Here is a 27,703-nt window from a genome sequence, read left to right on the forward strand (position 1 = left end):
TTCCTCATTTCCATTTACTGCATCAGTGATGGACAAGAGTATGCAGCAGTGTTACTTAGCCAAGTATAATTTAGGCCAATATGTCCGCCAAATGCTGCTCGTGATTAAAGTTAGTTTTTTTTACCCATGACTAGCATCATTTTCCTAGATCATTCTAAGTAGTGGTGTGTGGAACGTTCCGAGTGTTTTCAGCCGTTTCATAATTGAATGTTTTAAACCCAATGCTTAGTTCTGGTCATGCTTCATTTGGTCATTTAGATTTTACAGTCTTACTGAAAATGACAACCTACGCTAACAGACAAAAGCACCAACAGCCCATATATTCACACACTGTATAATTTTAGTATGAACTAATGAAACTTAAAGATCTTAATTTTGCAGAAAGCATTTGCTATAAATATTTACTTTATTTCCTCCAGTATATCCTATTTTTCACTTCATGTCAAATTTTCCATGGTTTTAAATCTGCTTTAGTGCATTTTTTCAAAAGGATTAATATCAAAATTAGTTTTGGACTTTGTCCAAATGTAACCTTGGTAGGTCTGAGCACAGACTCATTTCAGTTCAATATAAAAATACCCTGCTTTAGGAAACCTTCTATAGTGACAGACATTCCTATCAAATGAAATAAACAAAGGGCTGACAAGAGTTGAGAGACTAAAACCAAACTACAAACATCTTTTACAGCAGAAAGATGAAGACAGAGCATCCCCCTTAACTGTACAACTATTGTATATAGCTCTACATCTGGTCTGGGTTAGAACTTAAATTAGCAAGTGGAAAGAAGCTGTAATACATAGTTACCATACACTTAATGGCATATGTTCTGCAGGTCATTAAAAATTACACTGCTAAAATAAAAAGTTTAAGAATTCAGCAATCCCATACCTTCCAGACAAATCCTATCACAAGCTAGCAAAGAGGACAATGAGATAAGAGCTATTGAACATCTTCCATCCCCACTTCAACATTAGCCACTGTGACAGCAAGATTATGTAAAATGCCCTTAAAGCACACACAAACACAAAAAACAGGTGATATGGGTGGTGTACTCTGGTATATTTAATCCGTATATTGCCTCCTACATTGAACAGTTCAACTAACCTGCTCACCAGATACAAAATATAGTCCTACAGCCAGATTTATACTGGCACCACATTAGCATGCATGGGGGGTGTCACTTGTACTTTCATCAGAAACCCTGAGATGGGGCTATACCAACATGGATTGCTTAAGGGTTATAGTGCACACAACTGCCAAGGGTTATAGTTACACAAGTGGACCCCAAGCACTTCGACTACTTAATGAAAAATACAAAAAGTAATACAAAACAGAACGTCCGCCGTGCAATTAAAGGTATAGAGGCCAGAACGTCCGCCGTGCAATTAAAGGTATAGAGGCCAGAACGTCCGCCGTGCAATTAAAGGTATAGAGGGCCACAGATACGTCTCATTGTAACGTCCGCCGTGCAATTAAAGGTATAGAGGCCAGAACGTCCGCCGTGCAATTAAAGGTATAGAGGCCAGAACGTCCGCCGTGCAATTAAAGGTATAGAGGCCAGAACGTCCGCCGTGCAATTAAAGGTATAGAGGGCCACAGATACGTCTCATTGTTTACCAGATTGGTCTGACACTTTTTTATTCATAACCTGTGCTAAACGCAGGAAGGGTACAATAAAGTAGGATTATATCACTGCAGATTACAGTATTCCAGTACAGGAAAATTACATTTTAGAATCATAACTACATTTACAGCCAGCCAATTAGAAAACAGTGAATTCACATTTACATGTTGATATTTTCATGATCGCAGGTATAGAAGTTTTCCTCCAGAAGGTGATTCTTTAATGTAGTTCTGAATTCTGATAAGATTAGCTGGTTTCTTAGATGATTTGACAACCTGTGGCAGGACCTAAATTGCAGAATGCTTTCTCCTATGGTCGTCTTGAATGGGAGGTCTGACTGCTGTAGAATGATTGCAGGCGTTTCTCAAGGGGAAAGTTTCTTTTCCAATTGGCAATATTCTCCTTATTGGTGAGCAATATATCCCTATTTTAGTATTTTAAATATGGGTATACTTGTAAGAAGGGTAGCGCTAAACATTTTAGGGAGCCAGTTGATAGTGTTAAGTACATCAGTGTTTTGTAGCATCTACTAGGGTAACGAACCTAAAAAATTAGTTTCAACAGTCTGGAGCTCCTGTGCATCGTAAGCAGAGTGGTAGCCTAATGTATGGCTAAAGCTGTACTTGTGTTGATTGTGGTTTTTGCAGTGGCTGTTCTGGCCATGGTATGAGCAGATAAGAGATACAATAGTTGTGAATGTATCTATTTGAAATTCGGTTGGTATGGAAATAAAAAGTTTAGGCATGGGTTTATGGCAACTTCCAAATATTTCTATTACCGTATTAAGGTTGGAGCCAAGCCATTACGGTTTAATGAGTTGTGATGTAGTACAAGGCCATTTCAGCTGAAAGTGATATCTGGTTTCAGCAAATGAAAAAATATGAAAAATATTGTTCATATGAGCTACAAGACCTCCAAGTATTCATTCCATATGTTTTTCCCCATATTGTACAAATTCTTTTACTACTTGGACAGCACAGTTATGAGACATTCACTTCATGTATCAATACCATACTTGGATCAAAGTAAATGAGGACCAGTCACCCCGCTAGAAAATGTATAAAAAGTACATTGATATGCTCTTAAGTGAATATTCGAACACTGCAATTTATACTCTTGCAACTCAAACTAAAACATTAATTTCTAGACTAACATTACCCTTGTACAGATAAAACATAGTATTAGCCTAACTGCAGAATAGTGATCCAGGAAGACAGTAGCACTGATCATTGAAATAGCCACTCCCAGTGACTATATAGTATCTTGCGTACAGAGAGTCATAAAATATCAGGATCTGCAGGCAGAAATGAGAGCAATGTGGAAAAGATACCCAGACAGTTCCAATAGTAGTAGGAGCAACGGGTTTTACAAAAAGAATCTACAATTGTATTTAGGTACGTTACCAATACATGCAACTCCATACAATTTGCAGGAGGAGCCATTACTGGGCACATTTTGGGTGCTGCAAAGAGCACTTCTGGCTGACGAACATTGAAACAATGCTAATTTCATGAACTTTAAATCGTACTTTGACTTGGGAATGGGGTCCATTCCCATCATGGTATTAGAAACCCAAAAGACTTGGGGAAAGAAAACCATAAATATACACAAAATGAGAGGAAACTACACTTTGTTCAAGTAGCATATTACCACTGCTACCCATATTCTTTCCACAGCAGTTATTTTCCCCAACCTTCCATCCATTTCAGCAGACTTGAAAGAATCCATAGAATCACATTCCTTCGCCTGTTCTGGCAACCTATGCGATTAGTCATACCCTGACTGAAGAAACACCGATATGTAGGTTGTGGTTTACACCCTTAATATGCAGCTGGTAACCTTCTACACCACTTTCATTAACCATCTTCTATAGGCCATATTCATTATAAGAACCCAATTTACATATTGCCTGTTTTGGCTTAACAATATATTAGACTTATTCTGTGATCAGACTGACTATCCAGGCTGAAACTGAAAATGGTTAACTGGAGTCAAGAGCTCTACCCCAGTACATAAATGGAAATAAAAGCCGTACCTTCACTCTCTACAGTCTAGCTCTTTATACTCATATCCTTGCTGCTCTCCTTTAACTCTTTCATCTTTTAAAATACTTCTCTCCCTGCATGTTATTCAGAAATTCACCTAGTATTCAAATATTTGGCCACTACTCTGTAGACAACCAAAATAAACTCCTAGACCATGGAATCTCATTCATCCCCAGTTGGGCACTAAACTTGGATCAACAGCAAGTAAATTATCCCCAACATACCTCCCACATACCCCTTACATACCTCAACATACCCCACCATATAGGCATCCAAGAAACTCTGGGGCACAACAGGTTGGGTTGCATGGCTAGACTTGTAAAGACCCTGGTGGTAATTACCCTAGTATAATGATATGAACCTGTAATCACTTCATTGTCTATAAGGCTGGAATAGACAGTCCCAGGCATTTTTCATTTTCATTCTGAAGTAATTTGCCTGGGTTGTTGTCCTATGACCATTAAATCTCTGCTGTTACAGTATTCTTCTCTATATAGTCACATCTTGTCAGATCTCTTAAATGGCTCTTACCATCCTGTACTGTAGTCTCTACCATGGTGTAATTCAGACTATTCAATACCTTCTAATATGTTGGTGAAACACATTCTGAACAGTGGTCCCAATACAGAGCTCTGGGGATCACTAGTCGTGCACTCTGATACAGGTTGATAGCCATCCGAACTTTTGCCACCAAGTTTCCACAGGAGTAAGGAAACCTATGCTGAGCACCTCATAAGCAAGGACATAACATCCAGGTCAAGGGATTTTAATGCACCCTTTTGCATGCATCACCAGATACCTGCAGCAGCTGGAGAGATCTAAAGTTTCTCACTAAGAAAATACAGCAACTCCAATGACAGACATGGACAAGCTGAAAGCGCCATCACTATCTTATACGCTGAGAGGTGAATTGTGCCAGTCTTATATGGACATCTCCAACCTTACCTTAATGTAAATGCTGCACAGCTGCAAGTCAAATGGCATGCGTCAAGCTAGGTTGAGACTCCTAGAGCAAGTGACATTAACAGAACATGCTGGAGACAGATCACCCTGACTGCTGCTTCTATGGAATAGACTTCCTAGTCACATAAAATAGAGTTCCTCACTGCCCCTATTTAAATGCAGCTCCTCACTGCCCCTATTTAAATGCAGCTCCTCACTGCCCCTATTTAAATGCAGCTCCTCACTGCCCCTATTTAAATGCAGCTCCTCACTGCCCCTATTTAAATGCAGCTCCTCACTGCCCCTATTTAAATGCAGCTCCTCACTGCCCCTATTTAAATGCAATCTAGATAACTGGATAGGAGACCACATATTTGCTTTTCTTTTTAATTTCTCCAAGTCTTTTGAGTTATTAATACCATGACAGAAATGGACCCCATTCCCAAGTCAAAATATGATTACAGCTGATGAAATTAGTATTGTTTCAATTTGTCAGAAGTGTTCTTTGTAGCACCAGCAGTGTGCCCAGTAGTGTCTCCTGCAATTTGCACAGGGTTACATACATCAGTAACAAAATAATCGACAATCCTATTTAAATACAAGACCCATTGCTCAAAATACTACAGCAACTGTCTTAGTATCCTTCCATGTTGCACTCATTTCTGCCTGCAAATTCTGATATTTTAAGGCACTGCCTCTGTACACAAGACACTGTGGTCACTGGATGTGGTGATTTCAATGATCAATGCTACGTTTGTCTTTTCATGAACCACTATATCTGGTTTTCTCCCATCTATCTTTTGAACTGTTGGTAATGGGTGATCCCGTGTGATGTAGACTACATTTTCTGTGATGCTTTGTGACTCATGTTTCCAGTGTTTCAGCTACTTCAATCTTAGGTTTGCACAATCCCCAGTGCAACAGTCTTACCAGATGATGCCTTTCAGTACACAGTCCTTCTGCCGTTAGTATGTCAGCAAGCAACAAGGTGTGAAAGTTTCCAATTCTGTTTCACAAAACCTACATTTGTCTGTTTCTCCCACATGTTCAATGGACTTTTTAAACTCCTGTGTATGCAAGTCCACTATCTTGGGGTGCAAATATTGACCTTTCATCTTTTGGTTTGAATTTGCCTCTCCTTAACCATTCCTGCATTCAATCCTGATCAACAAGATGTTGTTCCAGGAGTTTCTATACTTGCAACTAGCATTTTCCACATTTCTTGCCTTCGCATCGGATCCTTCACCTTATATTTTGCATTTTGGCACATTCAGTTGCTGCCTGATTGCCATCTACTTCTGGTTTGATTTATTCCCACTTAATGCCAATATGCTTCTGCTAGACTAAGCAAGGATGTGATCTTAGATTTATTCTCCTCTTGTTTCAAAACTTCTTGTTTCAATACGTTTGGTTCTTGTGAGGTCAGCAGATATGCATGTAGTACCATGATTGCAGATCTGTACATGTAATCAATTTCAAGGAGGCCCATACCGCCTTCAGAATGGGGAATATATAACCGTGGTATGCACTATTTATAAATCATTTGATGAGCATGAAGCATCCTCCTCGATTTCCTGTCTAATCTATCCAACACCTTTTGGGGTCAATAACTCAAATTAAACCAATTTGCTATTCCTGTCCTAACTTATAGCTTGAACTTTGTTTCTATAGGTCAATGCCATTTTCAGGATCAAGTCTAAAAAAATATTCCTTACCAAGTTTTATTTGCATTTGTTCATGTTTTTTTGTTCATCCTTCATCACTTCCCAAATATTTATATTTATATATTCGCCCCTGGGGTGGCACCCATTTCCCTCGTGGACAGGGGTAGCTGGTTTTGACCACACATTTACTGTTCATAAATTTATTCTGCAAAGTACCCAAAAAGAACATGGGGATACTTGGGATTAACATTGCTAGGCTTGTAAAGGCTCTAGGTCTGCTAGCCTACTAAACTCCTATGAACCTCTTCACTACCAACCTTCCCATTTAACCATCCTATCCAGAAATGTTTGTACCCCAATATCCAAGACCCATTTAGTAGCACCATATGAGAAAATGGAATGAATTCTTTAAGAGTCTAGGCAGAATGCATCTACTGAAACTATCAAATACAATACATATCCTAGACTAATCAAGTCTGTGCAACCAAGGCTGCATTTTTACTAGCGGGCTGGACAGAAAAGGTCAACTGTCATCTAAACCAACTGCACTGGTGAGGTTTGCAGTGGCAACAAGCTGAATAAGGTACACCCCCAGCTCATGCCCCCAAACGTTTCCAACTCATTTCAAGTCCAGGTGTTCCCAGCCAAGCAAACAGAAATTCCATTCAGTGTACTATAGGGTCTGTCCCAGGGCCTCCTCGTAGTGGTCAGTGCTCTGGTGTGAACAGCCACAGTAGGATTTTCACAAGGTACCCAAATAAGGTAAACTCCTCTTAAAGGGCAGTGGTTTTACTCTGCATTCCAAGATTGATGAGCTCCCTGTGAATGAGCCTCATTTCTGTGGTTTATAGCCATGATCTTATCTTGTGATAGCCCAAGTCTCATGAAAGTATAGTGGTGTAAAATCTTCTCTTCACTGTTGCAGTATTTACAAAAGGGATCCGCTGCCAAGGGTAGCCTCAAAGTCTGACCATTATACCAAGCTTTATATTTTAGATGTAGGTCACACTTACCTTTATGCTCTATGCCTTAAGTGGAGAGCAATGCAGATGCACATACCTCAGAAATGAAAAGCCCCAGGAGAAGCATACATTCATAGGAACATGGAAAATTCCAAGTCAAAAGACAGAAGGTAACAGCAGAAGGGGGAGGATGGAGGGAGCGAATAGTGCAAGTGAAGGGAAGGACACGTACTATTATAGTACAGTTGTGTAAAATTTATGTCCTTCCATATTATTGTTGCAGTATTCTTTAGAAAAGGGAGAGCAGAAAAGCTGAAGAGAAAACTGAGGAAGGCAAAGGAGCCCTCTAGAAACCCATTCAGGATCACTCTGGCAAGGCCAGCTCTTGCCCTGTAAACATCCAGTTTGTTACGTTTAGTGAAGGTACGGACAGAAGTCCAAGTAGCAGCTTCAAGGATGGAAATGGTATCCAAACCTTTGGAAAAGAAAGGGCACCAGAGGAAGCAACAGCTCTAGCAGAATAAGCCCTTACAAAGGTAGAGACATTTTCCATGAAGAGGAATAAAAAATTGTACATCCGGGAGGAAATGGCTTGCTTAGAAACCGCCAAACCTGGAGATCTGGGATGGAGAGAGAGAGAAGGTTGCTCAGATTAGAGAACAGCCTAGATATCTGGATAAGACTATGAAACCGTGCAAAGAACCTTCACTGGCAGAGGAAGGCAAATTAAGTCCGATTAAGAGACAACTCACTAACCACCTTGGGCAAAAAGGGATTATGAAGACGCACTGTCCCTATGAAAAACTAACAGCCATAAGAATCACTCTTGGCTGAAGCGAGGGCCAAAAAAGTCTTCCAAGTAAATTACAAGGAAGTTGAAGCAACAAGCTCAAAAGAAGCATGTCTATTTTTCAAGAACAAAACTGAGGTCCCAGGAAGGTGGAATATGCTTCATTAGACGCCGGATATGAAGGCTGCCTTTGTTGCACTCTAGGTTTTGAGGTCAATGGGCAGGCAAGCTGAAATAGCCAAAAGGTGAGCTTGTACTGGGGAAGTTAATGGGCAGGGAAGTGATGTCCTCTACTAGGATCTACACAAAATGGACAAATGAATCACATGGAATATTTATAAATGTTGTTGCGTCTTTTGGCTTTTCCCAGTTAGGGGTCGCCACAGCGGAACTCCGGTCCGCTAATGATGGGTAGTGGATTTTTACACACCGGGTTACCAGCCCTGATGCACAACCTTCAACGAAGGCACACCCCATTCACATATGCCTCCACACAGGAGACCCTCTAGCTGAGTATTGAACGGTACAGCGTCTTGCGAGGTGACAACGCTACAGCAGCACCACCACCACAGTTGGAATATTTATAAATGTAACAAAGAAAAATGTTCTGTTTTGCTTAAGCTTTACAGGAAGCGACTCCTGAGGATCCAGTCCTTTTAAATTGAGAGTCTAGTTGGAAGTGTTTGGTCATTGGGCAGATCAGAGAAAGTGGAGGGAGGTGGGCGCTACTAGGGACAGGGATTCCAGTGTGAAAGCTGAGTAGCAATATACCCAGGAATTCTAAATGGCTGGAAGTAAGGGCATCCTTCAGACGAATTGAAAGGAGAGCCAAAGGTCGGGATCAGAAACAGTCAGGCTATACAGTGAGTGCAGTCAGATTTTATCCATTATCCACACTGATTTTCTGAAGAGATGACTTAGAAGGACCCTCGTGGCTAAGTGGACAAGCTAAACCGAAACTAAAGGAAAACTAAAGCAATAATTAATTAGTTTCTATAATTCTACTGGCAGTCTGATGGCACTACTGTAACGCCAATAGACAGAAATGGGACCAAAATTACCAGGGACTAAAAGTCAAATCACAGTCTCATACTATTAGTAAGATGTCTAGCCTTCAACCCAAGAGGGGTATGAGCTTGTGAAAACAGAAAACATGTAGAGAGGCTTACCAAGATCATAGAAGAGCAATTGCATAGAGAAAGAAAAAAAAGTGATGAACAGAATCTGTATCTAGTTATGAAAACTGAGGTAAAATGGGGAAGGGCTTCAGAAGTACTCCAATATTAGTCTCATCAAGCTAAGTGAAAGTTAGAATGCAACATCTACCAAACTTAAAACTAGCTTAAAAGGAGGGGAACAAAGGGGAATGACACCAAACAAGTTCAAAAGACAATACATTGAGAAGGACTTAAGCCTGCAAATGATTAAAGTGAAATAGGCTACTTTGCAAAAGCTAAAAGAGAATGAGGATTTCATAAAACAAAAGGGGACTACTACGAGGAGAAGTGGTAGAGAAAAAGGGGGTTGTAATAGCAGAGGGTACAGGATTAATGAAAAAATGAGGGAGGTTTATCCTTGAAAAAGGATTGTGGCAATGAGACAAAATAACTATAGCAGTTTTATATCCCTCAAATCAACACAAGAAAAAGCAGGTTATGGGAGAAAGCTTTCCAGCAGGGTGCAACCCTAATGAGGGTTTTGGAAATCAGTTCATGAAGATAAGAGAGGGATGATTTTCCATTTCAGAGTTCAATGCATGCAGACATTTGGATTCCAGGATGTAGTGTACTGGTTACCACTGGATTACAATAGAACCTCTGAGCAAGGCTAGACAGTGGGATATAGAATCAAGAACAAAAAGGCAAAAATCAGTAAAATAAACCTTTGACACCAGCCCAAAATCATTTAAATTGCTAGCAGAGAATAGGAGGATGAAATGATCACAAGTTACTATCCCCAGGCTACGGCACTGGAGCAAAACCCTGATCCAGACTGATTGAGAAATGTGCCTCACTTTAAAAAGAAATGGTAGAACCCAAATCAGAAGAAACGTGAAACTACTTGGGGGCATAAACCTACCCTGACTAGGGGAGGAAGAGAGTCAAACATTAAATTAAGGAAACCACTAAGAGAAGGAACACGTAATAAATCAGATAATTCCAGGGAGGGAAGGCACTCCCATATTAGTCTGGATACAGAAATAGGAGTTAGTGAATATATAGTACTGAGTTTGTTACAAGGAAAAGCTTCATCTAACTTGTGCTATGAACTAATAAATGATAATTTTGGCAAAAGGTAAGGATCTCTGGCTCTTACCAACTTTGATTCTAAACTTTGATTACAGTCTAAAGCTGTATGGTGAAGAGTAGCAATCATATAGAACCTGGAGAGATCTTGGTCAGTGTGGATTTAGAGGGTATGCAGACTTATAACAGCAATAAAACTTAAGATGGTGAAAGACGGAAAGAGACCGCATTAATTGAACTGATACTTAAAGGTTTTGCTAGAGCCCGTTGGGCATTTCCATGAGCAGCACTGGAATTTCAACTTTCCACATGAGAGATGCTGGACTGGACTATATAAACGAATCGCAAGGGTAAAGTGTGGAGGCAGGCTATCAAATATCTTTACTCTTTCAAGACTAGGCAAGGCTGCCCACTCTCACCACTTGTGTGCCCTGCATATTGAATCACTAGCCACAGACATCTGAAACTCAATTTCTGAATGGTGAAACACTGTTGAAAAATATACCAAGTCAGAATTAGGAAAAATCTTTGGGAAGATACACAATTAAGTGGACAGAATACAAGGTCAATGAACAAAGTAATAGTTATGAACTCTGCCAACATTTAATTTCTTACAGAAGTCTTTGTTCTTTTGTGAGCACAAGATGAACAGCAAAAGAATATGAAATGGCAATTAATGGAAGTGCAGGAATCATGGACTGAAACCTCAGATAGATTCAGAAATGGAAAATGGTTTGAACAGACCTGGGCAATAAAATATTAGCAATTGAAATGTTTGGTTTCTCTAGTAGTATGCAAGTCCAGCCTATTTGACACCCGCAGAGAAAGTTTGCAAAGCACTAGAAAGACCAAAAGGATCTGGAAGAAAAACAGAAGTAGAACAGAATGGCATAAGTTAATGCTACCTATAGAGCAGGGAGGTCCCATGGCTGCCAATCCTGAAAGAGCAGCAGTGAACAGCACACATTTGTATACCTAATACACTCGTTATGTGCATACATAGCAGGATACATGGTTAGAAAATCAGGACAAATAAAAGTTAGGAGATGCAACAGAGGCCTGGAAGGCAATACAGAGAAACAGATTACACAGATGTTCACATACAGTTAGGATGCTGCAGCTGATGCAAGTAACAGAATGAAAAAGGTGTATCCTACCCATAGGTTACTCGCAGGACAAGGTAAGCAAAATAGTGGTTTTGGAAACATATGGACAGAATTTGTCATTATTGGAGGAAGCAACACATTTAAATCAGAGTCAGCCAACCTACATAAGATTACTATATGAAGGGACAGCACTCAGAGTGCTATGTAAGCAACTATGACAGTGGAATGCACAACAGAAGACTGGATCAAACAGAAAACCATGTATGAATTAGATGGGATTAAAGGGTTGGCAGAGAATTTGAGCAACAGATTTCAAAATATTGGGCAACATGCTTCACAAAGAGTTTATACCAAAGAATGGGAGGAAATGGGAATGAACAAGAAGTCACCACATCTAGAAAGTTAAGTTGTTGCGTCTTTCGGCTTTTCCTGGTTAGGGGTCGCCACAGCGGAACTGTGGTCAGCTAATTGGTAGTATATTTTTACGTGCCAAGTTACCAGCCCTGACGCACAGCCTTCAACGAAGGTACGCCCATGCACACGTCTCCACGCAGAAGACGGTCTGGCTGAGAATCGAACCGGACAGCTTCTTACTGTGAGGCGACAACGCTACCGCAGCAGCACCACCGCAGCTAAACTTCTAGAAAGTTAAGAATTATTCCTATTCCTTAGCAAAGACTGAAAAATGTTTCCTGCAACAAGTGGGATGCAATAAAGGGGTAGGAATACATGGGAATAGATTCGGGGGGTGTTCAGGTCTGGAGCAGTTCAAAAGAATGCATTTCTGGTTCAACAAAACATAACAGAGATGATGCTTCTAGGCTGGTAAAGCCAAAACACAAGAGCCAATATCTTTACTTTTGATTGTTGCCAAGAAAGCAACTAGAAAGGAGTACCAAGGAGAAACCCACACAAGCAGAAGCTAAGGACATTGAGGTAAGTGTATCCAGTAAGAGTAATGGAATTAAAGGAGTACCAAGGAGAAACCCACACAAGCAGAAGCTAAGGACATTAAGGTAAGTGTATGCAGTAAGAGTAATGGAATTAAAGGATGACCAACAGGTAGGAAAATCAATTTTGGACAAATGGCTCTCTTGGTCTCACTTATTTCCATTTGCTGACTGGGAAAGTCCTACTGGACAAAACCCCTTTTCAGCATAGCCTGGGGAGAAAAGCTCCAAAGCTCCATGTTTACATATTAAAACATGGATAATTGGCAGTCATTTGGGAAATCCCAAGAAACACTTAAAACAGGAAGGCTAAAGGGTAGATGTAAAATGGATTAGAGCTAGTTAATGCATGTAGATGGTGTTTTCAGAGATTTTGAGGACTTCATTACAGTAATGGAAAAATACAAAAAGGATACAAGGACAGTATAGATTGTAAATTTCAAATGAAGGAACAAAAATATAAATGACTAGCTTGCACTATAGAAGTCTGTTCCAGGTACATACATTTTAACCTGACGTTTCACACAGTAAGAAATTCACCATGCATGAGGACTGCATCATTTGTGTTTAAGTTTATATTTTTATAAGGTGAAAAAAATAATGGAAATTCCTACTTTGCCCACTGGATTGCAAATTGGCTATCCAAATAAATCCTAATTATTACCCTTTGTGAACATAATTGCAACAAATGTGGTGCCAAAGGCATCAGTGCCAAATTCATTCTGGTATTTATTTTGCAGACATCCAAGTGTCTCAGAAGTGTGGCTGAGCAAAGTCTGCAGAGGACTACAGAGTACCATTACCTGCTCATCCATTACAGCTCCTTGGAATACACATAACTAGGTGTGCTGAAAATGCTCAATTAAAATGTAAATACAGTGCAGTAGCATTCAGAAGAGAAAAGCACTTCACTCCAATAAGTTGATTGTAAGAGATTGGCTTATTACAATTCGCTCTATGCCACCCCCACTCCAGATCTTCCATTGAAACAAAAATGGTTGCTACAGTTTATAACCTGTTTGCATTGAGTGCTACAGAGCTCAGGTTTTAGTAAAGACATTTTTAAACTGTAGCAAACTGCTGGCTGCAATGTAGTAAGCAGCTGCTACAGACCAGAGCACTACAGTGTTCTGGTTTGACTGCAAAGGCAATACAATACCAGCTTTTAAAAGCCAGTATTGCACTAGAGATCAATTAATGGGGCCCCTCCAACACTTGTGCCTATTGCCCTACCCTAGCTATGCTACTGATCAGAAGCAACATTGTGCCTTAATGTTTTGTACAAGATGACACTGTCCATGTGATGCCCCTGCACTGGCTCGGTAATCAAGAGACAGAGACAGAGAGACAGAGAGACAGAGAGAGAGAGAGACAGAGAGACAGAGAGACAGAGAGACAGAGAGACAGAGAGACAGAGAGACAGAGAGACAGAGAGACAGAGAGACAGAGAGACAGAGAGACAGAGAGACAGAGAGACAGAGAGACAGAGAGACAGAGAGACAGAGAGACAGAGAGAGAGAGACAGAGAGAGAGAGACAGAGAGACAGAGAGACAGAGAGACAGAGAGACAGAGACAGAGAGAGAGACAGACCATTCTGCCCAAACTATATGGTCACTGCCACCAACCACTACTTAGCTACTGTACGGCCCTTAAAAGGTGTCCAATCCTACAGTGTAATGCAAGTACTCTAAAAGCTTAAATATGTTGCACAAACATCAGCCACAAAGATAAGTTTAAATATATTTAATAAAACCACAAGACAATGCTCAGTAAATCCCAGTAACTTCAGAGTTCAAAATCACAAGTATTTAAAACATTACAGGACAGTCTCAAATACAGAAAACATCTAAAGTAATCTTTACTACAGTATATCTGAAAGCATTAGTATGCCCAAAAAAAAAAAAACTTGCAGCAAGGCAAGTGCAGATGGTGATGAGTGATGTTCTTGCTAGGTCCAGGGCAAAATATAAAATGCCTGGTCTCCGAGTTCGTAAATTAATATCAAGTATTACTGCTGGGTTAGCTTGGAAGACCTCACTATCACCAGACTTCAGTTTCCAGGCTAATTGTTTGTCAGAAACTAACAGAATTTAACACGTGTGTGAAAAATACATCTAAGATGTTTGCAGATCCTTAAAGTCATAAAATACTTCCACATCTCAAACCTAATTACTTCTCTCCAAGACAATACAAAAAACTTCTAGCTCTAGACATTGTCTGCTACACTGAAGCAGAGAACTTCTCTTGGTTATCGTTCAGCTATAAATTAACAACCTCAACTATTAAGTTTTGCAAGTTAACCCTTTTATGCTCTGGTTTTACTGTTAAAAACAGATTTGCACAAGTATACAGTTTATATGCATTTCTGTTCTAAAGTCAGCAGGGCATGCTGTGGTTACATTTTAGCTTAGTATATAACATACTGTTATGTATAAATCATATCAATATTCACAAATGACAGAATATACAAAAACCCAGCTAGCTGGACTGGCAGCATTTCCCTTGTGTCACAGTCTACCTATAGGTTACACAGCTTTTATGAAATTAATGCAGTTAACTATAAGGAATAGTGAAATGCTTTCCTGAAAGAGCATTCATCTCAAGGTCTTCACATCACCCATGTTTTAATGGGTTCACTAAACCCCTACTTGAATACACCACCCAAACCTGAATCACATTAATAAAGCAAAAATTGTACAGTAGAATTTCCTCCTTTTCATAACTTTTTGTAAATATTCAATTCCAACATTGCACATCCCATGCTGACCATTTCACTATAATGCTTAACAAATCACGTCCCGTTGTAGATGCCACCTTGCTGCCCTAGTTTTTTTTGTATGCATCTTTACCAGGATTTCAGAAATTGGACTAAAAACACTGATCAAGTACACTCATTTCAGGATTACAGGGAGGTCTGCTGTAGAAACTATATTTACAGGTTACACAGTAGCATTGCTTTCTTGACTATACTCTTTCAGAAAGCAATGAGAAATTTTATTGAAGGAAAGCCTTCCACAGCCTCCCGACTGATGTATACCAAATTCCAAGATCACCATACAGAGGATAAAAGGGCATATTCTTTAGTCTGTTTTAGGACTCTAGTCTGCAGAATCACATACAAGATTTGCTAGATTCATACGATAAAGTGAGCATGCCATCTCAAAGGAATCCCTCATGTGTCAGAATCCAAGCAAGAACCACACTGAATTCAAATCTCGATAGTCACGTGAAAGCATGAAATTAAATAGCAATGAAGTGATTGTCCAGTATGTGCACAATTCAAATAAAGTGCTCCAAAATAGCAAAATATGCAAGTCTTAATGAAGCACCTAATGAACGTGTACAAAGACTTTACTAGATATAAAGCCCATGACATGCGTCATATACACTTAAAAGATCAGCACGATACTGCATAGCATATTTATATACAGTACAGTGTTTGATGTGCTGCATTGGGATTTATAATTGGTGGCAAAGTGCTGCAGCATTTAGAACTGATGGGTCATGTGTTCATCTGGCTCTCAACTTGGGTGCTGTGAAGTCCATCATTGTATCCACATGGGCTTTTGTCATGAGCTCCCAATTCCTCCTCATCCAGTAGGAGGAGCACTGTAAATGCATTGGCAATCATGCAAACTGATGTGTGCATGCACAGATGCAGGTTTTTGCATCTGCAGGTGTGTGTGTGTGTGTGTGTGTGCCTGTGTATCTAGATATACTAGATCTCATTATCACAAACATGGGGACAAAATGCTCCACACCGGAAGTATATCCCTCATTGGTGAGATCTGATCATAAACTAATCTCACTGGAAATCCACATCCCGCCCCCACCCCAAACAAAAAAGACCACAGTGAAGAACTTCTCTAAAGCAAACTTCACACTACTCGAGACTGGTGTGGTATCCTTCAAGGCCCCTGAGCCAGTGGAAACCACAACCCAAGCTGCGGAAGCCCTTACAAATGCCTTCTATGAACACCTCCAGGACTGCATGGATCAGGCAATCCCAAATAAAACCAAGACTCTTTCCACAAAGGGCAAACGTCCAGTCTGGTGGACCCCAGCCATTAACAAACTTAACAATATGAGGAGAAAGCTATTACATGATAGAACAAAATCCATAAAAGGGAAGTCAGCCCTGATCATTATTAGTAAAAATATACAAGCTCTCATAAAATCAACTAAGGCCAATTTTGAGAGAAAAATTGCCATGGATTCAAAGGACAATCATAAGGCCTTTTTCAGCTATGTTAGGAACCTGGGTGGAAACTCCCAGATATGCTCAGAATTAGTCCAAAATGATACAAAAAATCACTGAACCCACAGACATTGCCAACATACTGGCAGACAGGTTCAGTGCAAACTTCACCCCCCTCCCCTAAAGGAGGGATAACTATCCCAGCCGAGTGTAGCCTCCCAGACATCTCAAATGCGCAGGTGAAAGCTGCTCTCTCTAAAGCTAAAAACACAGCATCAATGGGACCGGATGGTGTCCCGGCTGTGTGCTACATGAGCTAAATGAGGAATTAAACCCGCACATAAGGCAGCTGTTTAATCTCAGCCTTACCACAGGATACGTGCTCAAGGAGTGGCGTACGGCAACTGTGGTCCCACTCCACAAAGGCGGTGCCTCTACGGACCCTGGTAATTACTGCCCCATAAGCTTAACAAGTCTAGTCTGCAAAGCTATGGAGAGGATCATAATGGAGCTCATAAACAAATATATAGGGGACTTGCAGACATTGGACCCGACCCAGTTTGGCTTCAAGGGAAGATCATGCCTTTTGAACTTTGTCGACTTCTTCAAAACAGTCACCAAGGCCATTGAACAGTCACCAAGGCCATTGATGAGGGAAAGGCAGTCCATACAGCCTACCTTGACCTTGCAAAGGCTTTCGACACAATACCCCACTCTGGTATTGTAGAAAAACTTACCAGCTTAAATGTAAACCCATATGTCACAAGATGGGTTGCAAACTGGCTTAAGGACAGAACCCACAGGGTTAGAGTTGCTGGTGCTATGTCAGACTCCAAGCCGGTCACAAGTGGTGTCCCACAGGGCTCGGTCCTTGGCCCCCTATTGTTTGGCATCTACTTCTCAGAAGTACAGGCCAACATGGGAGGACTTCGGCTGACGAAGTTTGCAGACGACTGCAAACTGGGCGCCATAGTGGAAAGTGCATCGGACATGGATATCCTTCAGAAGGGACTCACGGAAACAGATAGCTGGTGCCAGAGCCATGGCCTGAAGTTAAACGCCAAAAAATGTATAGTCATACCCTTCGGGAAAAACAAGGTAACCCCAAGCTACCATATAGGTGGCAATCCACTGAGGTTATCAGGGACCTGGGGACACAGGTTGACAGTGGCCTTTCTTTTGACACTCACGTTGCTAAAGTGGTTAGAAAGACCTTCTACATTGCCCACCTGATCATGAAGGGATTCACATCCAGATCTAGTGAGGTCATTGTTCCCATGTAGTCTTCACTTATCAGACCAATGATAGAGTACAATGCCCCATTCGGGATGCATCTCACCCGACATCTGCAGCAATTGGAGAGACCCCAAAAGTTCCTCACCAAACGGATAAAGGGACTCCAAAATCTGTCATATGCTGCCAGATTGAAGAAACTCCAGCTCTATTCAGTCGCATACAGTCTGCTCAGAGGTGACATGTGCCTGACATACAAGGCCATGTCCAACCCGGAATTAATGGACATGCTCCACCTCAAAAAATCCAAATCCACCAAAACCACTAGAGCAAGCGACTTAAACCTTAGCACGGACATAAATAGGATGTGCTGGAGGGATAGATTTATCACTCAGAGACTCCCTATGCTGTGGAATAAAATCCCGGTCCATGTGAGGCAGAGCACCTCGCTGGCTCTGTTCAAGAGAAATCTTGACCTGTGGATGGGAGATTGTAGGTTTACCCCAGGAATCATCTCTGTGTCACTGCTGGACAGAGGCACAACAAACTAATGGGCACAGTATTTTTTCATATAAGGGGTGGCGTAAGCCACAAAAATTTGGGCTAGGCTTATAAATGCCTTAGGGCAGATAGCCTAGTATAAACCTATGAACCTATATGTGCTGGTATTCCACCTTGGGATAGTCCATGTGCTCTCTGCCCATTGGTATTGGATTGAGTACTCAACTGTAAGACTGAATAATCTTAACAGGAGGGAGCTGGGAAAAGTACGCCACATGATGCATCTTCATAGACTGTAGCATTGAAGACCTTGTTGCACATCCACGGTGCCAGAGTCCTTGAGAATATTTATACTTTCTTCCTCAATAGGCAGAGGAACCTACCTGTATTACATTGCTCATGTAATAAACTGCAGTCCATGTTCCTCACCCAATCAAGCCAGTACTAGGTACATTTTCAATGATCACTTTAGTCAATGATTGGAAAGTACCCTTTTCAAAAGGGTATATTAATTTTCCTAAATATTTTAAGATTAATATAAATTATTCAGCTTAAAGTTTTCCCTTGTGAAGAAAAGCATGAAAACGTGTACAGCACATGCCACAATGAAGATTTTGCTACTTCCATATTTATGCTTCTAGATTACTTCACTCTGCACGGTCAGTTTTACAGATAATGGCTGAGAACAGTACTTCGATTACTAAAACAAGGTGCATTATATGTATCAAATTAAGCTTCTTTCAGATACATAAAGTGGCACATCTAGAATGGTGCTACTTTGTACCTCCATCTCTGCTGTAAAATTTTACAATCCGCTAAATCATTTTGTAAATTGCCTTTAGCTGTTTTTGAAAGCAATACACACTCTTATATAGAATGGCTTACTGGTGCGTACAAGGTAAGGGCATTTACACGTTCAATAATTTCATTTTGAACAGAAATGGATTTACTTAACTGGAAATTCTTCTTTAGCAGAGTTAATTCTTTATTAAACAGCTGAGATTAAAGGCATGGTTGTCTTGAAGCAGTACAAACTGTTCTCATTGTGGGTTGTGGTGTGCTTAATACCATAATTACTATAATCGTTTTAATAAAGGGTTGGCACAACAGCCAGAGAAAAGTCACACCTGATGCAATGTGATACAGAAGCACAAGTGGGTGTATTCCTTCAGATTTTTTAATATTAGGTACTTGTAATGTAGATCAAGATGGTCTGCTACCCACTTAATTTAAGCCTGAAAAATCCTTGCTTCCACAGTCAAATTGTGGATGTATCCCTGATCAGTAACAGAAAGTACAGTTGTGTACACTTACCATAAATGTAGATGTTTGTGTATTCACTGTTGCAGTCATTACATTTGGGTTATCTGCTTGCAGGTAGCCCTCAGTCGGCCTGATTAACAAAGTCTTGGGTCCTGCGTCAGTTGCTGTCCATTCTTCCATGTCAGGCCGTCAGGGGTATAAAACATGCAGCCAACACCATTACATCAGTTTTTCTTGCCCCAGATGTCAGGTTCCCCCCTAATGGGAAACAATTAAATATAAAAGTACAATGATATACCTCCAACAAAAAAGCAGCTATACTAAAAAGCTTTTAAGCATAGCAAAGGAAAGTAGAGGCATAACCAAAAGTTAGGGGGCTGGAGGGAGGATAACCAGGACTGCAACAGTGAATACACTAACATCTACATTTATGGTAAGTGTACACAACTGTACTATGTTCTTAGTGTTTCACTGTTGCAGTCATTACATTTGGGTAGATTCCCAAAGCTGTGGCTGGGAGGAGTTTAAATAGCATTAGAACCAGCTAAAAGGCCCTGCAAGACTGCACTGGTAAAGCCAGCTCTGGATTTAGAGAAAATTGGCAAATAGTAATGCTTGATGAAAGTATGTATAGAACTCCAGGTAGCAGCTTCTAAGATGACCCTGGTAGGGACGCCTCTGAGAAAGGCTGTAGAGGTAGATGCAGCCCTGGTGCAGTGAGGTCTGATCCCCTGGGGGATAGGTTTTCGATGGTGTTTATAGCTGAAATTAATGCAATGGCCTATCCATTTAGAAATGGTTTGCTTTGAAATAGCCTTCCCCTCTGCCCCTGTAGCAAATGCCACCAGCAATTCAGATTTCCTTTAAGGTTTTGTCCTGTCCAAGTAGAATCTAAGTGGTCTGTACACATCTAAGGAATGCAGCATCTGTTCCCCTTTGTTCTGTGGATTGGGAAAGAAGGTTGGCAAATGAATGGACTGATTAAGAGCCACACTGGATACCACCTTGGGCATGAAGGATTGGTTCTGAGGGACACCCTGTCTGCATGAAAGATGAAAGGCTCCGCTGCCATAAGAGCCTGTAACTCAGATACCCTTCTTGCAGAAGTGATTGCTAAAAGGAAAGCAGTTTTCCAAGAAAGAAATTTTAAGTCCGCAGTAGCAGCTGGCTCGAAAGGAGGTACAGCGAGTTTCTCCAAAACAAAGAAAAGATCCTAGGCTGGGGTTGGAGCTCTCCTGGGTGGTCTCAAATTTTTGGCCCCACTGAGGAACTGCTTGAGCAGTGGATGAGAGAAGAGGGGAGGTTCTGTGTTATGAGCTGAAATGGCAGAGGCGTGGATTTTAATGGAGGAAAAAAAAAAGACAGGCCCTTGTGAAGCATCTCAGTTAACTATTGTAAAATCTGAGGTAAATTGGGCACTGCTGTGCTCATCCCTTGAGATTGGTTCCAGGCACAGAATCTTTTCCATTTTTCAGCATAAGATTTTCTAGTACTAGGCCTCCTTGCCTCTAAAATATCACATGTTTGCTGAGGGATGGTAAAGGAGAGATTAGGTAGTGTAATTAGCCAGGCTGCAAGGTTCAGTGTTAGAGGCCGAGGGTGCAGAATCTGGTTCTCCTGCTGGGACAACAGGGAAGGAGTCTGAGGCAGGTGGCCATGGGGAAAAACAGTGACACTGTGCAGGAGGGGGTACCAGTGTTGGTGTGGTCAGTCTGGAGCAATCAAAATCATCCTTGGTTTGCCCAGTTTGGTTTTTAGTAGTACTTTGGAAAGCAGAGGCGGGGGGGGGGGCATAGACTGACAATTTTCCAGCTGAAGGACAAAGCATCCACTTTCCAGGCTTGTTTGGGTTGAGTCCTTGTGCAAAATTTGTCCAATTGGTAGCTCTGGGGAGAGACAAATAGGTTTATCTGGGCTCCTCCATTTGCTTGTCAGCATATTGAAAATCCTTGGTTCCAATTTCCACTCGTGTGGTTCCATGAGGTTTCTGCTTAGTCTGTCTGCCAGTGCATTTAATTTAGCTGGCAGGAACTGCGCTTGTAGGTGCACTTGGTAGTTCAAGGCTGTGTTCCACAATGCCATAGCTAGTCTGCAGAGGGGGGTAAGAATGTGTACCGCCTGCTTGTTTATGTACCACATAACAGTGGTGTCTTCATCATTAGTTGTCCTGGAAGAACGTGGTCCTTGCAGCCAACATTTCTTTTTGATTGGTATGCAGGTGCATTTGACTTGGGTTCCATTTGCCCTGAATGCACTTCCCTGCCAGCTGAGCCCCCCATGCATAGTCTGATGCATCTATTAGGGTTTGGGCGGCAGTGGGTGGTGTGAAAGGTAGTCCCTTGTTTTGGTGGCAGGCCTCTGCCCACCAGAGGAACTCTAGGAGAGGAAAGGTACGATGGGAATCGCTGCTTCTAGATTGTGGGAATGTTGACTCAATAGGCTTTTTAGATACCACTGTAGTTTCATCCTATGCAGTCTTGCATATGGAGTTAGAAGAATGCAGGAGGCCATGAACCCCAAAGGCTTGCAGTATTTGTCTTTCAGATAGCAGGGGTTTTGTGGCCACTTGTTTGAAGTAGGTTGTCAAATGAATTTGTTTCTCTGGAGTGAGGTAAGCCATCTACTAGGAAGTTGTATTCAAGTTTGCTCCCAGGAATATAATTTGTTGACAGGGTACCAGGTGAGATTTCTGTTCGTTTATGGTGTACCCCAGACAGGTTAGAACCTTTTGTACACAGGCCAGCTAACTAAAAAGTACGTTCTGGCTTTCTGCCTGAATTAGACAATTGTCCAGGTAAAGGTATATTTGAATATTTCTTTGCCTGCAGAATGCAAGAACTGGAGCTAGGCACTTTGTGAATACCCTGGGTGCAGAGAACAGATAGTGTGTGTAGCCTGCTTTGAAGCGAAGGCATCTTCTGCAAGATTCCCTGACTGGGAAGTGCAGGTATGCTTCTTTTAAATAGAGTGTTGCCAACCAGGCATCTTTGCCTAGCTTAGGAAGCAACTAGTGAAGAGTCAGCATCTTGAATTTTGGAATCTCCAAAAAGGTGTTTAGAGTAGACAGGGCCAGGATAGAACACCATGAATTGTCTTTTCTGGGTACCAGGAAAAGTCTCTAGTAGAAACCTTGTCCCTTTTCCTCTTCTGGTACCAACTGAATAGCCCCCATGCTTAAGAAAGTACTTGTTTTTGGGCCTCTGCCCACTGATTTGGGGGTAGGTCCGGCCACCCGTGGCAACGTGTGGAAGTGAAATCTGTATACAGTAAATCTGTGGACAGTATTTAAAACCCATTTGTCCTGGGTAATGAGCTCCCAGTTCTTTGCATGAAGAGCAAGCTTTCCCCCCAAAGGGGCAGTCAGTTGATAAGTGCTTGGAAATTTTAAAAGGAAGTCATTGAGACAGTTTACCATGGGGGAAGTCTTATTACTCCCACATTTGGAAGTGGAGGCCCCTCACTGCTTAGTCCTGTGTGTCCCCTGGGACTGAAACTTGGTGGTTTCTGCTGTGTCTGGGTTTGGCTTGAGAAGACCTGGAAGGGGCTGGAAAGGACCAATTTTTAGAGGACCAGTGCCTACTAAATCTAGGAGGCTGAACTTGTAAGAAATCTAACAGTTTGCATCATATTTAGCTCCATCTTCCATCTTTAAGAACTTCCTCAGCCTTGTTGCCAAACGGGCGGTCCTGATTTAAGGGAGCATCCAACAATTTAGCTTTAACATGATCAGGTAAAAATTGCTCCTTAAGCCAAGCATGCCTTCTGAGTACAGACCCAGTAACAGCGGCCCTGCAAGAGGCCTCTAATGAATCAAAACCACATTGCAAAGTAGGTTTTCCAATCTGTTCAGTAGAATGCATTACATCCTGTAATTCTTTATTTTCCACACAATCAGGAATCATCATTTTCTGTTTAAGCAATCCAATAACATGCTGCTGATACTTTAACATCTGAAACTGGCAGTTTAAAGCCCTAATGGCCAAGGTTGCAGAGGTGTAAACCTTCTTGCCCAATCTATCCAGTGCCCTGGAGTCCATCAGAAGGGGTAGGATTTTTAGCAGTAGAAGCCTTAATGCCCTTGGGCCCCTGAGAAATCGTCTCTGGATCCGCAATAGGATTTTTAAAAAGGAACTTGTGTGACTCAGGGACCCTGTAGTAACGGTCTGGTTTACTGGGAGCAGGAGGCAAAGAATCTGGGACCAAACTAGATTCCGAAAAAGAATCAACAATGTCTACTACGGGAGGAATAGCTAAAGGCCTATGCTGAGGCAGGAGCAAGAAATACCTGAACCTCTTGAGTCAAGAAAATCCTGGCTTTCCCAGTGGAATAGAGTCCTCTGCATCAGAATCCTCAAGCAGATAAGGGAAAATCCAGATCAGAAGAGTCTGAAAAATCAGAATCCTAGTCAGAAAATTCATAAACTTCGGTCTTAGGCCTCTTAGAAAGGGGGGAATGGCTACCCCTGAGAAGGGGGTGGGGGTTGGCTACCCCTGATTAGAGTTATTAGATCTTCAGCCATTGTTTTTTAGGCATAGAGGCCAGAGCATGTGGCCTGGGCGTCGCTTTTTTAGGCATGGTTTGAGATTTGGGCCTAAGTGAGGGAGACGTCAGTTTAATATGCAAGTCCGTAGGCCTGAATACACCCTCAGAAGCTGGTGCCTGCACAGCGGCTCCAGACCCATCCAAGGTAGAGACATTTGCGGGTTCCATAGTTGAAGCATCTCCTGGCATACCGGACTCCAAATGGGTCTCGGAGGCCTGCAAATCAGAAGTAGCGGGTATTAGGGGCTGCGAAAGCACTTTAGTCCCGGCAAACTGGCAAAGCCTAGTCGGCAGTTTTGGACCTCGGCGGCCTCTATCTTAGCATTTATTTCGGAATCCCGGTAGTCGGATGGCTAACAGATGACATTTCTGGATAATTAAACAGAGAACAAAAATATTTAGAGGTGAAAATATATAGACAGATAGTGCGCTGATTAAATAAGGCACAAAACCAACAGCAAGGTACACTGTGGTCAGGGCCTAGGCAAGGAATACAGTACAAATGAAAAACTGAGGCATTTGCTTTCCACAAGTAATGCAATTATTAACTTTTACTGACATCGGTAAGGAGCAAGAAAAAAAGCTTCCCTAACGGGGTACTTAGCTTTAGTTGAAGACTTCGGTTCTGAAACTCGAAAATGAAAATTTCAGGAGTCCGCCGACCGGCACTTGAACTGCTTCTGCTTCAGGCACCGCATGGCAAGAAAGACTGATGTAATGGCATCGGCTGCATGTTTTATACCCCCTAGTGACCTGATGTCATGGAAGGGACAGCAACCGACGCAGGACCAGAGACTTTCAGGCCGACTGAGTGCTACCTGCAAGCAGATAACCCAATGTAATGACTGCAACAGTGAAAGACGAAGAACATCTGGTGTAACACCTCCAAACATGCTGTATCCTCCCACCCACATACCAACACGAGGTAAGCATATAAAGCCCTTCATTCTTTTCCATTCCCTTCCAGGTCCTTAGGTCACCAGCTGACCTTGTCACACAAATTAACGCCAACATTTTATACATCTATACTAATGAAGCTTGTTCACAGCTAGTGATCTAAAATTATTCAGTTAGTAATTTGGTGAGTTCAAGGTAGTTTGAAGATAGACAGCATAACTACCAATTTCCACCATATGCAATGACAGCTGGCTTCCTGATGGGAATTCTGGACAAGAAATGTCAATTCAAATAAAGCCAAACACTTAATTCCCATTTTTAGGCTACTTACTATGCAATACTGACATCAAAAAGCAAGTTAACCATTTAAATACTAAAAATACAAAATCATACTGCATGTAAAAATAATTTTTTTATTCAATTTTAACATGGAACTCATTCTGCCACAGACTAATGACACAGTGGGTAACCTTACTGACCATATGGACAGTTATTTCTGGCTACATTTCAAGATAATGGGCAGTTTTATTAAAACTGTGCAGATATGGTATAATGCCCCCTCTCCTTAGCCTGCAGTGAATCTGGTTTAAGACATTCTGATAACCTGGTTCCCCATTTCATCTTGCTTTCCCTTTTACATCAGCCGAGTTAGACTAACTGTTCTACTGCAGGATGCCACTCGTGTAACTTGGCAGCACTTCAATTCACTCTGCCTAGCACTATCCCACCATTCCATGACGATTCCTCATCTTCTGCAAAACCTTCCCTGTCTGCACTCAAAACAGCCCTACCCCTGTAATACAACTCTAAAATTTCCTCCATATCCTGTTACTCTCACCTCAGATGCCTGCCATTTAGTTTCAGCTTCATTCTCATCTACACACAAATAAAGTCCTTCATAACACTGGCACCTAGGACATAGCACCTGTGTTTTACTGGGTGGTCACCTGGTTTCACAAAACATGGGGCTTGGGCACATTACATTCCCTATACTATCTCCATTTCCACCTAGCCCTCTCAATAGATTTACAATCACATAGCTAATCCCCCTGCCTCCATTCAGTAAACCAAACAGCTGAAACATCCTGCCATAATCCACCCACATCTTTAAGCTACACATCAAAGCACTATACACCTTTGCTCGGCACCCACTTTTACCTTTTAAAACGAAGCAGCTGGCTACAAACACATTCCTCAAACTGCTAATCCAATCTACACCCTTACACTGTCTATACAAACATTAAAATGCATCATCCTCACAATATCGCCTCCATCGACACTTTCTCCCAATTCTTCCACCTGAAATAGGCATAGTCAAGTATTAGGGTAGCTACCGTTGTGGGCCATTTGAAGCCTAGCCAGTCATTTTCCCCTTTGTGCTCAAATTAACCAATCCCATTTGGTGTTAGACTGGACTTACTCACCATTTGGTCAATAATTATACATTACCCCTGTAACTGGGATCATACCATAGATACATTCAGGTGATTAGTGTATGGCATAAAGCATTTAGGATATGCCTCTGTCCATTACTACATGAGGGTAGTTTTCTGGTACATTTTCTGTTTTCCATCCACAGATCCAAACTGTGCTCGAATAGGGACAGGGATATGGTGTTAAGTTCATGACCCTACAAATCTTCCCTTCACACCTATTGAACCAATTGGCAATTCTACAAGACCTATATTAATAACATCTCTCCACTTTGAGATTTGCACAGCACTTCAGTCCACGTGTGCTCATTGTTGTCCATGTGTGCTCATTGTTGGACACTATTCTATCACCACAGTAGCAATTAGGCTGACCTTTCACTTTTACTGCACCTTCATGCTGCAGTATTTCTATCATTTCTTCTTGCATACGGCAGCTTTCCACAATCCAAGTGGCAGACAGTATTGATCTCCCAACTTCTCACTTTAATACTACTAAATCTTGGTAGACAGATTAGCTCTGCTTCAGCATACTGTAAAAATTACCTACACCTTCAACATTTTAGACTCTTTCCCTTTTGGTCTACAGTTTGGGTGGCAGACATTTGCAATACTTTTGTTTACCCCTGTGCCCTGGACGACTAGCCTTCAAGGCTAGGCAGCACGCGCCCTGGACGACTAGCCTTCAAGGCTAGGCAGCACGCGCCCTGGACGACTAGCCTTCAGGTTAGTTAGCACAAGTCCCTGCACGACTAACTTTCAGGTTAGTTAGCACAAGTCCTTGTATGACTAACCTTCAGGTTAGTTAGCACACAGGTTCATACGTTCATAGGTAGGTACTAGACCACTGGCACTAGGGCATGATTAAGCCTAGCCAACATGTTACGGCTTTCGCCTCCCACGTGGTTTAGTTACCTGCACTTCTGTCGAGCAAGGCCACAGAAGTTATTCCTTGGGTGAATTTCCCATCCACTCAAGATTCTTCTTGAAGAGTGCTAATGAGGAGCTCTGCCTCACCTGTACGGGAACCTTATTCCAGAGCAAGGGGAGTCTCTGGGACACAAATCTGTCCCTCCAACAAGTTGTTGCGGTCAGGTTTAGGTCCCTTGAGCATGTAGCTCTGGTGGATTGGGTTTTCCTTAGGTGGAGCATTTCCAGCAATTCTAGGTTTGACATAGCCTTATGTCAGGCAGAGATCACCTCCGAGTAGCCGGTATGCGACTGAGTACAGTGAGTTTTTTTAGCCTCATGGCATGCAGCATCTGTTTAAAGCCAGTTATCCTCAGAGGTATTTTTGAGGCCTCTCCA

At 41.7% G+C, this 27,703-nt stretch overlaps 1 protein-coding gene across 2 annotated transcripts in view; it reads right to left on the reverse strand.

Moving 5' to 3' along the window:
* LOC122788855 (annexin A5-like) overlaps window positions 1–27,703 on the reverse strand; it is a 379,122-nt gene that overhangs the window by 161,527 nt on the left and 189,892 nt on the right. The window lies entirely within an intron of this gene.

The sequence above is a fragment of the Protopterus annectens genome, chromosome 14.part0 (assembly GCF_019279795.1).
Source record: "Protopterus annectens isolate FY-2018-M chromosome 14.part0, PAN1.0, whole genome shotgun sequence".
Taxonomy (NCBI): Eukaryota; Metazoa; Chordata; order Ceratodontiformes; family Protopteridae; genus Protopterus; species Protopterus annectens.